This window comes from Culex pipiens, chromosome 3 (genome assembly GCF_016801865.2).
Source record: "Culex pipiens pallens isolate TS chromosome 3, TS_CPP_V2, whole genome shotgun sequence".
NCBI classification, from domain to species: Eukaryota; Metazoa; Arthropoda; class Insecta; order Diptera; family Culicidae; genus Culex; species Culex pipiens.
Window position 1 is genome coordinate 168444235 of NC_068939.1, and position 15404 is coordinate 168459638.

Genomic DNA, 15404 nt, shown 5'->3' on the forward strand with positions numbered 1-15404 from the left:
ATAGTTAGATTTGTAATTTTAAAACTTTTTACGAAAATTCACTCAACTCATGCTCCGCATGCATCGTTTGTGTGCCTTTATAAAAACGATTTTATTCCTGTTTTAACAGTTTCCAACAGTAATCAATTTTTGGCATCCCTGTTTAATGTTTTGCGTATCTGTCAGTGTCAGGTTTGCGCGTTTGACATCTCGCGCGAGCAACCGTCGTTCGTTCCTCTCATTCGTGCGTATGCGTTGCGCTCGAGATCTCGTCGTCGTCGTCGTGGTTTTGGTGGATTGATCCGATTCGAGTATTTTTCATCGGGAAAATTTTTCCTCGCCGTGCGGTTCTCTTCCCTTTTTCACGGATTCCGGAACTGTCGCTCGCGTTACGGACATCGCGAGGAGTGCGCCGTGTTGATCCGGCCGTCGTTCGTTCCCGCCGGGGACCGATTCCGTGGTGCACCATTTTTCTTTTTCTTGGCGTTTTTTTTGCTGGTTTTCCTCTTCGCTCGGATCTTTCCGGCAGAGGAGTGCGGTCAAAGTGCACCAGAACCATCCGGAGCAGAGCGGGAGCGGTGGACAATTTGCCGGCGGAACCGGAAGTACCAGTGAAAAGTGTGTGTTGCGTGGAGCGATCGCATTTTGGGGAAGGAAAATTCCTTGAAAAAAGTCGTGTGGTGGTGTCCACCTTCTTTTGTTCGTGAAGGCGAAAAGGTGAGCAAGGGGAAGAGGAAGAGAGAAATAGTGGAAAGGGGGAGAGCGGGTGGTTAGGGTGAGAGAGGGACGACATGTGTGTGTGTGCGTGTGTTTGAGTGAGTGTGTTTGTGCGAGCACCAGAAGTGAATCATAAAAATGTGTCAAAACTTGAAGGTGTGTGCGTGAGTTGTGGTTGTGTTGTGACAGCAGTGAGGCCAGTTTTGTGAATGTCGTGTTTGTTTTGAAATGTTGAGTAAATTTTCAAAACAATTAGTCACTTGTAACAAAAACGTTATGTTATAAATCAAAACAATGTATTATCGCGGGCGTTAATAATTAGAGTTCACGCGCGGTGATACGACCGCAGGATAATGGCCGCATGACAGCCGCAGAACAAATTTTTGGCTGTTGTCAAAGGTTGCCTTGAGTTTTCAGCTGACTTTTTGGAAAATATTCAAAACAAACCAAGTTGACAGCCAAATCAACGCAGAATTTCAGTTCAACTTGCTGATTTTTACACTGCGGTGGTTAGGCGGCAATAATCTCCTGTCACTCACAGCGATGGAGAAACGTGATTTTATCTCGCAATAAGCAATATATGGGCGAATGATGAAATTACTTCACTAACAGTTATTAAAAGTCGAGCATAACCTTTTATTCAATTACATTTTTTTATGTTCTTTTCCTTTAAAATGAGCATCATCTTATTTTGATTCGTTAAATGGGTTACATCAGCTTCGCTAAACACAAGGACCTGGTCTTTTTTGGCTCTTGATATTATAAAAAGAAGTATGCAGTAATTTTTCTAGTGTCCCCGACTATGCCTCTACTCATTTTTAACAATTTAAATGATAGTGGTGCCATTTTGTAGCAGTCAGGGTGGCCACTCAAGTCGGGAAATCGGGAAAAAGTCGGGAATTCGTCAAAATCCGCCAAAAATCGGGAAAAAGTCGGGAATTTATGATTTTATGTCAAAAAGTCGGGAATTCTGAGCTTTTTTAACTCTTGAATAAATTTTGTAATATTTTGTACAATTTTCAAATTGAATTCACTCATTTCTGCTTTAGTAACTTACTTTAAATTTAAGGTTATTTTCACTATTTCAATATATTTGAGTATGGAAAAGCTGTTTACTCTAGACCTTTAAAATCTTTGTGAATATTGGAGTCTTTGACACAGATTTTCATAATATTTTTTTTGTGAATCAAATGATCGCTTTTAATTTTTGTTCACAAAACAAGAGGTAAAGTTGATGAAAAACTAATATAAAAATAGAGCGTAATGGCCAGCTTAGAATTATGATTCTATTCCATTTTGTCACATAATTGAATATTTGAAACAGGATTCGAACTTGAGTTTGGCAATAGTTTTTTTTTGGGTAAATATTTGTAATTGTTTAACTAAATTCATTAAGTAATTTAAAATGTGTTTTTTTTCCAAATGTTGCCCTTGAACTTTTTTTTTGTGAGTATGGGTAAATTACCTAACATTGATAAAGTTTTCGTAAAACTTAAATATCGAATAAAATCCAAAATTGAAAAAGATTTTTACGTTTTGAAAACATAAAGAAAATATTGAAATTGCAAAAAAAATAATCCAAGAAATTTTGAGTTCTTGCATAATTATTTAAAAAAATTGTCTCTTCAAACAGTCGCTTAAAATAAGTGGGAAAACATAAAATCATATCAAACTGAATTTTCACTGAAAAAGAAACAGTTAAATACTGACCACTAGAAAAATTAACATTGATTAAAAATTTCAATATCAAAAATTACATTATTAAAAAGGGAACTAAACAAAAAAAAAAATTCTTTTATGAATTCCTTGACATTTTTCTAAATCCTTTGAATGAATAATAACAGCAATTACGTTTTAATCATTCTTTGATTTAAAATGATGATGAAGTTAAAAAAAATATCAAAAACTATACGTTTGCCAATTTAAAAAATACCATGGAAGTTGTAAGTATTGTTGAACTTTCGATTAATTATTTGTGTTTCTCTCTTTTTTTTCTTTTTTTCTTTTTTTTAAACAAAATTTTGATGTTAAGTTTGTGTATTTTCAAAAAACGCCTATATTTGGATTTTTTTTAATTCATTGAGATTTTTTTTTCGGTGGTTAATATTGACTTTTCTTATAGAAAGTTTTTTGTTTGAAATCATTCTTTAGATAAGAAATGCCTATTATTTGAGCATTCTGGAAAAGTCTGGAAAAAAGTCGGGAATTTGAAAATGGAATTTGAGTGGTCACCCTGAATATGTAATGATAGGAGGTGGTAGAATAGACCAAAGTTGCCTCAAAATGCCGAAATTCAAAAGGCCGAATTTTGTTTTTTTGCCCAGAATGCAAAACGTCTCAAAAGGCTGAAAGGCAGAATAATTATGGATTTCAGAATTTTGTTCATATTTTCACGATGATGTTCAAAGATCCGGTAAACTAACAAACTGTGTTCTTTTTCTTCTTTTTGTTACCATGCATACAAGTGAATAGAGTAGAATGAATTCAAGTATTTCAAAAGTGTTTCAATCTTGTTGTTTATTGAATTATGGTGACGATAACCGAAATTTGAAAATTCGCCACCAAGTACATAAATGAATTCAAATTATTGCAATAAATTACTAACTAAATGTTTAAAGTTTCTATTTATTTGCCGCAAAAAGCAAATAAATAGAAACTTTAAAAATTTAGTTAGCAGCAATGCTAGAAAATTATGCCTTCTTTATTTCGAAATCAATTTTTGTTACATAACTATGGTTTGTAAAAATAATAATAGCAAACCGCGCCCGAAAAGGCGGAAACGCGTACCAAACTTCGTCGGTTTGCCTTATAAGATTCGGTCTTTTGGGATTCGGCCTCATGAAAATACTGCCTTTCGGGTAATTCGGCCTTTCGGGATTCGGCCTTTTGAGATTCTGCCTTTCGTAGGAGACCCAAATAGAGCAAATACTACCAAAAACAAACATAAACTAAACAAGATAAATGACAAATTACAAATTAAAGAAAAACTAAATAAAAAACACCTATCTTCGTCATATGAAGAGTTTGATGCTCGATTGAAGCTCAAAAAATACTTTTTAAGATATAAACTTACCAGCAACGGCACCGCCTCGAGTAAGCACGCAAATTTATGCCATTTACTGGCCAAAAAGATCAAATTTAATGCACTTTTGATCATAATTTCTATTTTGCGAGACCATTTCTCATCATTTTGATGGCACACACGCAAGATGAGAGGTTAACTGCTTAACGAAAGCCGCCATCAATATCTTTTCACTTGCGCTAACGATTTCAAAGCGCTTAAGATATAAAATTGCTTTCAACTACCGGCAACATGTTCTTTGGCACATTCTTTAGTCACTCACTTGAAAAATAATCCCGAAACATGTAAATAATCAGCAAGCGCCATCCAAAAAACAAACGCGCAAAGTCTTTTGACGTTTCAATTTTGACTACCCATTCCAATCGATGGCTGGAAAACCCCGAGCGAGAAGCGAAGGCAAATAAAGAACAAAGGGTGGCCACCAACACCACCAACATGCTGGTGCAGCGCCTGTTGGAGTGAGCCAGTGATGCCAGGAAATTTTCTCTACAAATGCTACTTTTCGTGAGTGTTCGCTTAACATTTCATCAATTTTGGTAGCACGAAGTAGACCCAAAAGAGCGCTGGAAGAAAAAAAGAACCAAGCTGAAAATCGAAAAATGGGCGTTGCCCAATGCACTCGACTGATTAGAATGCATTTGGGAAATATTTTTTTTAAATGTTTGTAAAAGAAAAAGCATATTTTTAAAAAAAAAAAAAAAAGTTGTTTTACTCGGTGGTGTTCTTGGTTTTAGTTAATTTCAAGGAACACTCCAGATAATCCAGCATCATTCAAACACGACCGCTTATTAGGCTTAAAATGGGTCCCTAGAAGCAGTTGAAAACATTATCACATCTTCAAGAAACTGGATCTCAAAGTCTTGGTGCACTGGTCCTACCATAAGCGTTCGAGATTAGAGGGTTAAATCGGTTCGACCAGTGCTGTTAAAACTAAGTGACATTATTGGTAACACACAGACAGACATTTGTTCAGTTTTCGATTCTGATTCGATAGGTTTACATGAAGGTGGGTCTACGAGCTTTCTATGAACTTCATTGTCTGGACTTCTTAAAGTTTGATAAACATGATCTGATCATTATTAAACTTTATGCAAGATCCAAATCATGAAGATTGTAGATTGTAAATATAATAACAATGGTTCAATATTCAATATTCAATTCAATTCCGTCGTGAAATTACTTACTTTTCCTGTCATTCTTGAACGACGAAATAGCCTACTTTTCTGTACCAAAAATAACAGAATCGAATAGCAAAAATTTTCAAAATAAATGCTGAAAAGTTCTACTTTTCAGCACTCAAATGGGTGCTGAAAAGTTGAACTTTTCAGCACTTGTTTCGAAAAGTAACACATTTCAACATTTTTTTGATTTAAACGATTTCTTGACAAAATACATAAAAATTTGACATAAAATTTCACTCAGTGTGTGTTTTTTGGAATTGCAAAAAATGTTGTATGGAACTCGTTGCAAAACTTGATTTTTTCAGCACTCTTCGTATTTATCCAACTCGGTGATCTTCGTTGGATAAATGTACGACTCGTGCTGAAAATATCCTCTTTTTGCAACTTGTTGCATAAACTACTATTATAGGGCCTGCTTGAATATTCAATAAATCTGCCAAAGTGAACTCCAAGGCCTTTGACTTGTCGCTAGAATGATTGAACTGAAGCTCGGATACTAATACGGCTGGATTTTCATGGATTGTGCAACGACATCGAGAGCACGAGCATCGAACCAACTCGATGCTCGTGGCTTGCGTTACTTCATTTAGCTTAGACACAACCCCAAAATCGACTTTCCGGATTAAGGAACACTTGCATGCAAGTTAACGAAGAATGGAAAATGACAGATTCAAACGTAAACAAAGCAGCATTGCGTGGCGATTGGAATTCCAGAACAACTTTTGAAATAAGCTGATGTTGTTCAATAAATCTTTTTCAAAAAGGCGTATGATTAGACTAGCGCATAATTTAACTAAACAAAGCAGCATTGCGTGGCGATCGGAACTCCAGAACAACTTTTGAAATAAGCTGATGTTGTTCAATAAATCTTTTTCAAAGAGGCGTATGATTAGACTAGCGCATAATTTAATTAAATAAAACCTTTTGCCTCATGTTCGTTGCGAAAAATCATGCAAAAAAGATGAGAGATAATTGAGGTTTTGCAGCGCGACTGTGTTTCAAATGTAGGTGGCGCCAAAAAGGAGGTTACTTGCCAAAAATCGTATTTCTTTCTGCTGGATTGAAGAACAAAATTACTTATTTCTCAAAAGACGAGAAATGAAACTGGTTGCAAAAGACGAGAAAATATTTTTGCTTTAAAATAATGAACATTATTTTTTGGGCGCGCAGAAATTTGTGACCTTTTTCTTTAAAAAAAACATGTTTTGGAACACTAAAAATGAGTTTCCCCGTATATATCAATGAAAAAACAGTTTTATAATTGATAACAGATGTGTTTACGTATATTCAACAATTTTTATTGATTTTTGACAGACTTTGGAATTTGGAAATAATTTTTCTCATCCGAATCCGGCATAAGTTTAATAAAAATGTTGATTATGAAGGAAAAAACACATTTTCAAAAAAAATCATAGGTTTACGCTATTTGTTCATTGGTGGCGACATGTGTCTTTTAGCTTAGCTGCAAATTCTCTATAGAGTGGACTATAAATTGGAAAAATTTCAGGAATTTCAAAAAAATTAAGTAATTTAAAAATTTTAAGAAATTTGAAAAAATAAATAATTCAAGAAATATGAGAAATTAAAGAAATAATTTAGTGATTTAGAAAATTGAGGAAATTTAAGAAATTAAAGAAATTAAAAGAATTAAGAAATTTAAGGAATAAAAAGAATTAAAGAAATTTTAGAAATTTTAGAAATTTTAGAAATTTTAGAAATTTTAGAAATTTTAGAAATTTTAGAAATTTTAGAAATTTTAGAAATTTTAGAAATTTTAGAAATTTTAGAAATTTTAGAAATTTTAGAAATTTTAGAAATTTTAGAAATTTTAGAAGTTTTAGAAATTTTAGAAATTTTAGAAATTTTAGAAATTTTAGAAATTTTAGAAATTTTAGAAATTTTAGAAATTTAAGAAATTTAAGAAATTTAAGAAATTTAAGAAATTTAAGAAATTTAAGAAATTTAAGAAATTTAAGAAATTTAAGAAATTTAAGAAATTTAAGATATTCAGGTAATTATAAATATTAAGAAATTAAAGGAATTGAAGAAATTAAAGTAAGTAAAGACATTTTATATATTTTAGAAATTATAAAAATTTTAGAAAACTTTGAAATTTTAGAATACTTTGAAATTTTAAAAAACTTAGTTAATTTATAAGTTTAAGAAAATTTTATTTTTTTTTTAAATTTTGGAATTAAGAAATTTAAGCAAAATTTAGGCAAGCAATCCGTCTAATGGTGCACGGCATCCTCCTACAAAACAATGCCCAGAAATCCGGCCACCGGTGGACGGATTCCTCCTGCAAAACAATGCCCCGAAATCCAACCACCGGTGGACCAGTTCCTCTTGTCAACTTGGCCAGGCAATCCGTCCACCGGTGAACGGATTCCTCCTGCAAAACAATGCCCTGAAATCCAACCACCGATGGAGGGATTCCTCCTGCAAAACAATGTCCAGAAATCCTTCCACCGGTGGATCAATTTCTCCTGCAAAACATTGCCCCGAAATCCTTCTACCGGTGGACAAGTTCCTCTTGTCAACTTGGCCAGGCAATCCGTCCACCGGTGGACCAGTTCCTCTTGTCAACTTGGCCAGGCAATCCGTCCACCGGTGAACGGATTCCTCCTGCAAAACAATGCCCTGAAATCCAACCACCGATGGAGGGATTCCTCCTGCAAAACAATGTCCAGAAATCCGGCCACCGGTGGATCGATTTCTCCTGCAAAACAATGCCCCGAAATCCTTCTACCGGTGGACAAGTTCCTCTTGTCAACTTGGCCAGGCAATCCGTCCACCGGTGAACGGATTCCTCCTGCAAAACAATGCCCTGAAATCCAACCACCGATGGAGGGATTCCTCCTGCAAAACAATGTCCAGAAATCCGGCCACCGGTGGACGGATTCCTCCTGCAAAACAATGCCCCGAAATCCAACCACCGGTGGACCAGTTCCTCTTGTCAACTTGGCCAGGCAATCCGTCCACTGGTGAACGGATTCCTCCTGCAAAACAATGCCCTGAAATCCGACCACCGGTGGACGGATTCCTCCTGCAAAACAATGCCCTGAAATCCGACCACCGGTGGACGGATTCCTCCGGCAAAACAATGCTCCGAAATCCAACCACCGGTGGACGGATTCCTCCTGCAAAACAATGTCCAGAAATCCGGCCACCGGTGGATCAGTTCCTCTTGCTAACCTAGGCAAGCAATCCGTCCACCGGTGGACGGATTCCGCATGCAAAACAACGGCCAGAAGATTAACTCCATTTCACCTCATTTCACCATGCAAAATCAGCTGTTTTGATTGTTGACAAGGTCTGGTTTGACAGATAGAATTTGTTTCGTCAAGTTTCATTCCCATCCCGTACCAAGCGTTTCAAAGCGTTATTTAGGTTTGTGTCTAGGGTGCCGCTGAGGTAGCAGAAACGCACTGAACGAGCATCGAGTTTCAATGCACGGACATTTTAGCAAAGCATGGTCGTGAGTATGCTTTCGATGTCGATCGTCTAAAGATGCTCGTGCATCGAAAATGAAAAGTCGGAAAATCGCATTTTCGCAACTTTCCGGCGATGGGTATGTGTTTGTTTGTGCTTATACTACCATAAAATATCAATCCAAACCATTTTGCGATTTAACCTGATTGATAAAAATGAGTTTTCGGCAAATTATGACCACGAGCATCGAAAGCCGCTTTCGATGTCGGTCATCGAAAAATCCATGAAAATCCACCCTACCAGCTAATACCTACTAAATGTACATCGACATTATGTGACAAGAGTTGAACATCAACAGTAATGTTCGAACCAAACACCTAATTACTGGTAGAACATGTAATTTATATCTACGGAGTAATAGACAAAAATAATAACAACTTCGCATTTACTTTAGAGACTAAATCCCATTTTACGCCCCAATCTGGCACCATTGGCGCGCGCCCTTCCCACTGACAGTTCCGTTCCGTCAAAGTCAACGCGACGGACGGGAAAAAGATAGAGAAGGAGCAACCATTCGCAAGCCATCTCCATCGCACGTACGGCCGCCCCCCTTCGCCAGAGTCAGAGCAGCACAGTGCTCAGTGGCCACCACCAGTGACAGTGGCAGTTCTGCAGCGCAGACCAACTTCCCCGTCGTCGTCGTCGTCGTGATTTCCACTGGATCCACAGGATTAGCCCTGCTGCTGTGCGTGTTCCGGGGTTGGGAGGTACCACCGAGTGGTTCTCGTTGTTTTTTTTGAATCTACGGGAAAAGGTTGATTGTTCCGGTTGATTAGCGCGAGAGAGCAAGTGCCATGTGATTTTGATGTGATAATTGCATGCACCCAATTGCTGACTAGAGCCAGGAAGGAAGGAAGAAAAAAGTTCGAGTTGAACAGCATAAAAAAGTGAACGAGACTAGCGTAGTGCTGCTTGGTGGAGTCGAGCACCAAGAGAAGGAAGAAGAAGTGGAGCAAACTCCCCAAAATTTGCGAAAAAAAAAGAAAGAGGTAAGACGTGTAGGGGAGGTGGGTTCCTCACTCGATAAAGAAAATCGCCACTACCTTTAAATTGGTCGAAAAATTTTCTCGTCACCACGACGGATGACGGTCACTAGTGGGCAAATAAAAAGAAAAAGAAGAAGCGAAGAATAACAACAAGAAGAAGAAAAAAAAGACACACGAGGAAAAAGTATTCGCACACTCGAGAGGAACGAAGAGAGAAAAAAAAGTGTAAATTTGCGAAAAGTAAAGCACGAAGCAGGAAAAAATAGCGTATAATTCGCTCGAAGACTGTACGTCTTGCGCTGTACGTGTGTTGGTGTGTGATTTGGGGAGCTGTCCGGTTAGTGTATGTGTGCAAACGAGTGTGTGAAGCAGAATGTGGAGTGATAGTGTAGTACACGAACGAATACACACTGGCTGCCTAGTAGTGAGAGCGAGAGAGCGAGAGAATAACGAGTTTGGGGGGATTTGAGGAGGACTTGTGGGGGGTACCGTGAAGAAGGGGAGGGGGGGGGAGGCTGAGGGGAAGTCTGGTGCACGTTGAGCATTGGGCTGATTCACGTGGGGAGCAACGCAGATCGTGTCTGTGAGAATGGTCAAGAATGGTCTTGGTCGTCGTAGTTAAAGGGCTGCGTTGAGTAGTTCTGTTGAGAACCGGTTTACTATGTGGAGCATTATTTTGGTTCAAAAATGATACGCGGACTGCGAAAAATGATATGAAAATAATAACAATTTTCGAATTCTGCAATTCAACTTCATACAAAATTTGAATTCAAAAAATATCAAATAGCAATTCCAGCTCAAATCAGAAATATTTCTTTTTGTACTCGACCCTTTCCGATTTCTATGAAACTTTGTAGACATGCTATTCTAGGCCTATTTAAGCAATTTTTGTGTATCTGAAGCCAATGATACTCGAAAAAGCCATGTGAGAAGGGCGTAAATTATTTCAATATTTTTGTATCTTGTAATTTAAAAATTACTGTATCTCAAATCCGTTGCATCGTATCAAAAAGTGGACAATGACAAACTTGTTAGAAATTTGATGAGCTTTCTGAAAAAAAAAAAACACTGAATGAAAAATACACGCCACTTCTATGAGATTTTTAAATTTTTAAGCATAAGTCATATTTTATGGTGATGTCACGATTTTTTTTCGTTCAAACTGTTTGAGGAAATAGCCTAAGATGTTACAGAAAGACTCACGAAAAATGCAAACTTATGGGAAATTGGACGAGCTTTCCGGTAAAATTTATTTCGAGTCTGAAAAATCATGTCTTTCATATAGAAATTGCCAAAACCCACCAAAAAACCTATTTTTTCTATATTTTTTTTTTAAAACCACTGTATTTAAACGAAGATTGAACATAGAACAATGGTCAATACTGAACCTTTTATGTAAAATTGTCTGGGGAATCGATTCCCGCCATCTGTTAAAAAAAATACGTTTAGACCACTTCGAAAAACAGTTTTAGTATTATTTTTTTTGGGATACATACCAACTTGCATTTTTCGTGAGTCTTTTTGTAACATCTTAGGCCATTTCCTCAAAAATTTTGAACGGAAAAAATCGTGACATCACCTAAAAATTTAACTTTTATGCTTAAGAATAGAAAAATCTCATAGAAGAGGCGTGTATTTTTCTTTCAGTGTATTCTTTCACAAAGCCCGTCCAATTTCCTACAAGTTTGTCTTTGACCACTTTTTGATACAATGTAACAGCTTCGAGATACACCGCCATCGTGGATTAAAAAATTTCAAAATCGGGTCATACTTCAGATAAACAATCAAATATAAATAAGACAACGAAAAAAAAAATATTTTTTTTTATCCGAATATTATTCGGATAATAGAGTCTGGACTGGGTATAGGCTGTGCTTAATCAAGGAAAGTAAACTTAAAATTACCTCCTGAACACGAGAATAAAATATAATTGGACGTTAGAGGATTAAGGTTTTCTAGACATTGAAATCAATATTGTTTTAGTAATTTGTTGGATAATTAAGTAGATATCTCGAGTTGGTTTCCTTAAAAAACGTATTAGACTATGGCAGACAAACAAACTTTTTGACAGTTTGGCAGGTCCAATAAACCAAATTTCCAGCTTTTGCTTTTTGGGTGTTTTTTAAATCGCCTTGAGTCAGGGGCATTAAAAAACACCCAAAAAGCAAATACTGAAAATTTGGTTTATTGGACCTTTTAAAAAAAACTCCATATTTTTTTGCCGGAAGGTCAGTCTGCATACATTTGGATTCGTTTGTGAGTTTGGCAAACTGTCAAATACAAAAAAGTGCGAGTTTGTTTGTTTGCCATAATGTAATACCTTCTTTAATAGAGCACATCAACCAGAGCTGTTGCACCTAGATTTTTGTTACAGACATTCTAGTATCTTCAAAGCTACGGAAGCTATCGATAGGATTTTTAATTCATCCCCTAAAGTACAGTCTACAAAATAGTTAACAACAAAATTTGACTACTTTTACAATCAGTTTGCTGCAGGATTCGGTCCTTAAGTTTGACAATTTTTGAATAAGAAGACAACAACTTAAATTGAACATAATCTATGCCATGAAAAAGTTTTTTTGTAGCTACTAAAAAGGGTGATTTTTGCATAACCTCAAAGTCCGGGTCTTTTTGCTTACGCGCGAGAGTCGCGCAGCATGCGGTTTGCCAGACTGCTTAAGCAGTGTCTGCGTCTCTTCTGGAAAAAGTCTGTATATGTATATGTATATGTATGTTGCTGAATACATCATTTTGTCTCGACAAAGATTTACACGAACTTTTTACTGAAATATACAACTCATGAGACATTGTTTACTAAGACTAGGGGGACAGCATGCAATTCCATCGTGCACCTAATGTTGGCATATCAGCACTTTTAAATTCAATTACAGCCACAGCCCCCCCCCCCCCCCATTTTCTCCTTTATTTTGGAGAGTTGGTAAAAAAAGAATTGAAAATTGTTGTTCTGGTGAAATCAACAATTAAAAACAAATTAATTTGTAAATACAACATGAATGTGAGGAAGGCACCAACCACCTTAAGGTGGATTAAGTAACGTTTTTTTTTTCACAAAAACTGTACTTGTTTTACAGGTGAGCAATTCTCTACGAAATCTGTCTTTTTGCTTCAATTTTAATTTTTGTATTTTTTAATCCGACTGAAACTTTTTTGGTGCCTTCGGTATGCCCAAAGAAGCCATTTTGCATCATTAGTTTGTCCATATAATTTTCCATACAAAGGAGAATGGGCAAATTTGTATGGGAGCTGGTCCAAGGATGTACACGAACGGGACCAACTTTTTTCGAAAGATCTCGCCGAGACATGAAAAAAAGTCTTCTGGACCAACTCTCTAAACCCCGGGGTTCAAAAGTTACAAGTTGTTGAAGTTTAAGCATTTTGGGTTAAAATGTACAAAAAATCGAATTTTTGCTATTTCTAAAATCATTCATAAAATCTCTGTTTCATTATGGATTTCGATTTTCTTGACTTCATTCGACGCGTATCAGCAAAAACTATGAGTTCTGATATGTCTTAGCATGATTGAAACATGATTTCTCTTGTTTTTATCCGTTTGAACCGTTTGTGCAAGAGGCATCCCATAGAAACAAGTCGAAACTTCAAGGTTTTGAAACCGGATCCGACCCAGACTGCTTCAGTAAGTAAGGAAGGCTTCAGTGCAATGTTGTAACAACTTATTGGGATGGTCTGAGTCATCCGAGAACTCCTTGGAGTTAAGACCGTTGAGTCTACCGCCGTAACAAGCAAGATGTCGGCGGTTTTTGACCACGGATCATACCCGCATGGCTTCAGTGAGTATGGTAGACTACTATGCTGATGTGTTGGAGTGTCCTGGGTTCTCCTAGGACTCCCTGGAGTTAAGATCTGTGGGTCTACTACCGTAACAATCCAAATGTCGACCGGTTTTGACAACGGAACATACCCGCATAGCTTCAGTGAGTGTGGTAGACTGCTTTGCTAATGTGTTAGGATGTCTTGGGTCATCCAAGGACTCCCTGGAGTTATGATCTGTAGGTCTACGGCTGTTACAAGGACTCCCTGGAATGGTCCAGAACATCCCAACATAACAACAATACAGTCTGCTATACTCACTGAATCTTTGCGGTTCCGACCTTGTAAAAAAAAAAAAAAAACGGTAGTAGACCCACAGATCTTAACTCCAGGGAGTCCTAGGAGAACCCAGGACACTCCAACACATCAGCATAGTAGTCTACCATACTCACTGAAGCCATGCGGGTATGATCCGTGGTCAAAAACCGCCGACATCTTGCTTGTTACGGCGGTAGACTCAACGGTCTTAACTCCAAGGAGTTCTCGGATGACTCAGACCATCCCAATAAGTTGTTACAACATTGCACTGAAGCCTTCCATACTCACTGAAGCAGTCTGGGTCGGATCCGGTTTCAAAACCTTGAAGTTTCGACTTGTTTCTATGGGATGCCTCTTGCACAAACGGTTCAAACGGATAAAAACAAGAGAAATCATGTTTCAATCATGCTAAGACATATCAGAACTCATAGTTTTTGCTGATACGCGTCGAATGAAGTCAAGAAAATCGAAATCCATAATGAAACAGAGATTTTATGAATGATTTTAGAAATAGCAAAAATTCGATTTTTTGTACATTTTAACCCAAAATGCTTAAACTTCAACAACTTGTAACTTTTGAACCCCGGGGTTTAGAGAGTTGGTCCAGAAGACTTTTTTTCATGTCTCGGCGAGATCTTTCGAAAAAAGTTGGTCCCGTTCGTGTACATCCTTGGACCAAATTTGCCCATTCTCCTTTGCAGGCCAAGTGCGAATGATTCTGATGATACCTCTTCAGTTGACGCTCAGGCGAGGAACATCCTGGAAGGAGCGTCACTGACTACGTCCGTAGTCCTGTTAGATCATTCTTGATCAGAACAGTATAGCTCTGGTTCCTTGCAAGTGTCCTATTTTCTTACCTCCACGTTGGCTTGGTTTTCATGATGACCTAGCTGGTGGCCTGTGGAAACGGATCGTAAACCTTTGACCACCGCGGGTCAGAGTCGAGACGGCTAAAAGAAAGGGGCGCGACAATGTGGGAAAGGGAAGTAATTTGTGATTGTAGACGGTATTGTTTTGATTCGCAGTATGTTGAGTCAACTGCTGTGGATGTACCTGAAACATCGCACAACGGGGTTTCTCTTCTTTTTCGAGAGCCTGGAGCTTATTAGAGAACGGACATCTCAGGCCTGAGGTGCCAATCGAGGTACCGGAGCTGTCAAACGAAGGTGCCTATCGAGCAAAATCCTTTGTGACGGTTCTCGTGCTTCGATTGGTGTTTTTGATTTGAGATGTCCGTTCTCTAACGGGCTCCAGCTTCTCTATCTACCATCTATATTCTGTTTATTTTGTTTCACTGATTCTCTAACACGCTTTCTGTTTATTATCGTCCTTTTTATTTTCGATTTTACTTTCATGATTCTCTTGATTCTCTCAATTCTCAACGCTTTTCCACTCTATTTACTAATTGATGCTGCTGTAACAAACTGTCTGTTTTCCCTTAATTTGGCAGCGATGTCAATTTTGTTTATTTTTATTTATCTATTTGAATAATTGTTCATCTGCTCTATAAATTGCCCTTCTACAATCTTAGCTTGTTTGTTGCCTCTATTTATTAACTATTGTTAATTTCTTTATCTACTTCATAAATTACTATCTTTTTTTTACTATTGATTCTTCAAATAGTCTATTTCTTTCACTGTCCATTGTTTTCAATCTTCACCCTTTTTTAAAACAAGTGAGGTTCGAGCCCTTACTCAATTTTTGGAACGATCAAAGAATTAACACAAATATTACTATTGTACTTTTGGTAAACTTTTGAATAACATGCTTAGGTCCAAAACATTGTAACAAAACATCGCGACAGAAGAAATAGCAACAGATTAACACGATTCAACATTAGGCAAGATTTCAGAAGAAAAT

At 37.2% G+C, this 15404-nt stretch overlaps 1 protein-coding gene across 3 annotated transcripts in view; it reads left to right on the forward strand.

Annotated features, from left to right (window-relative positions):
• The first annotated feature begins 219 nt into the window (after positions 1 to 219).
• Positions 220 to 15404, forward strand: part of LOC120426818 (terminal nucleotidyltransferase 4A-like) — a 65004-nt gene continuing 49819 nt past the window's right edge. For 2 of the 3 annotated variants that reach the window (XR_005606761.2, XM_039591601.2), the window contains exon 1: positions 220 to 696. The gene's annotated coding sequence lies outside the window, so the exon portion shown is untranslated. Of the gene's footprint in view, positions 697 to 8950; positions 9441 to 15404 lie in introns of those variants that run through there. The other variant, XM_052710030.1, reaches the window with a different exon arrangement.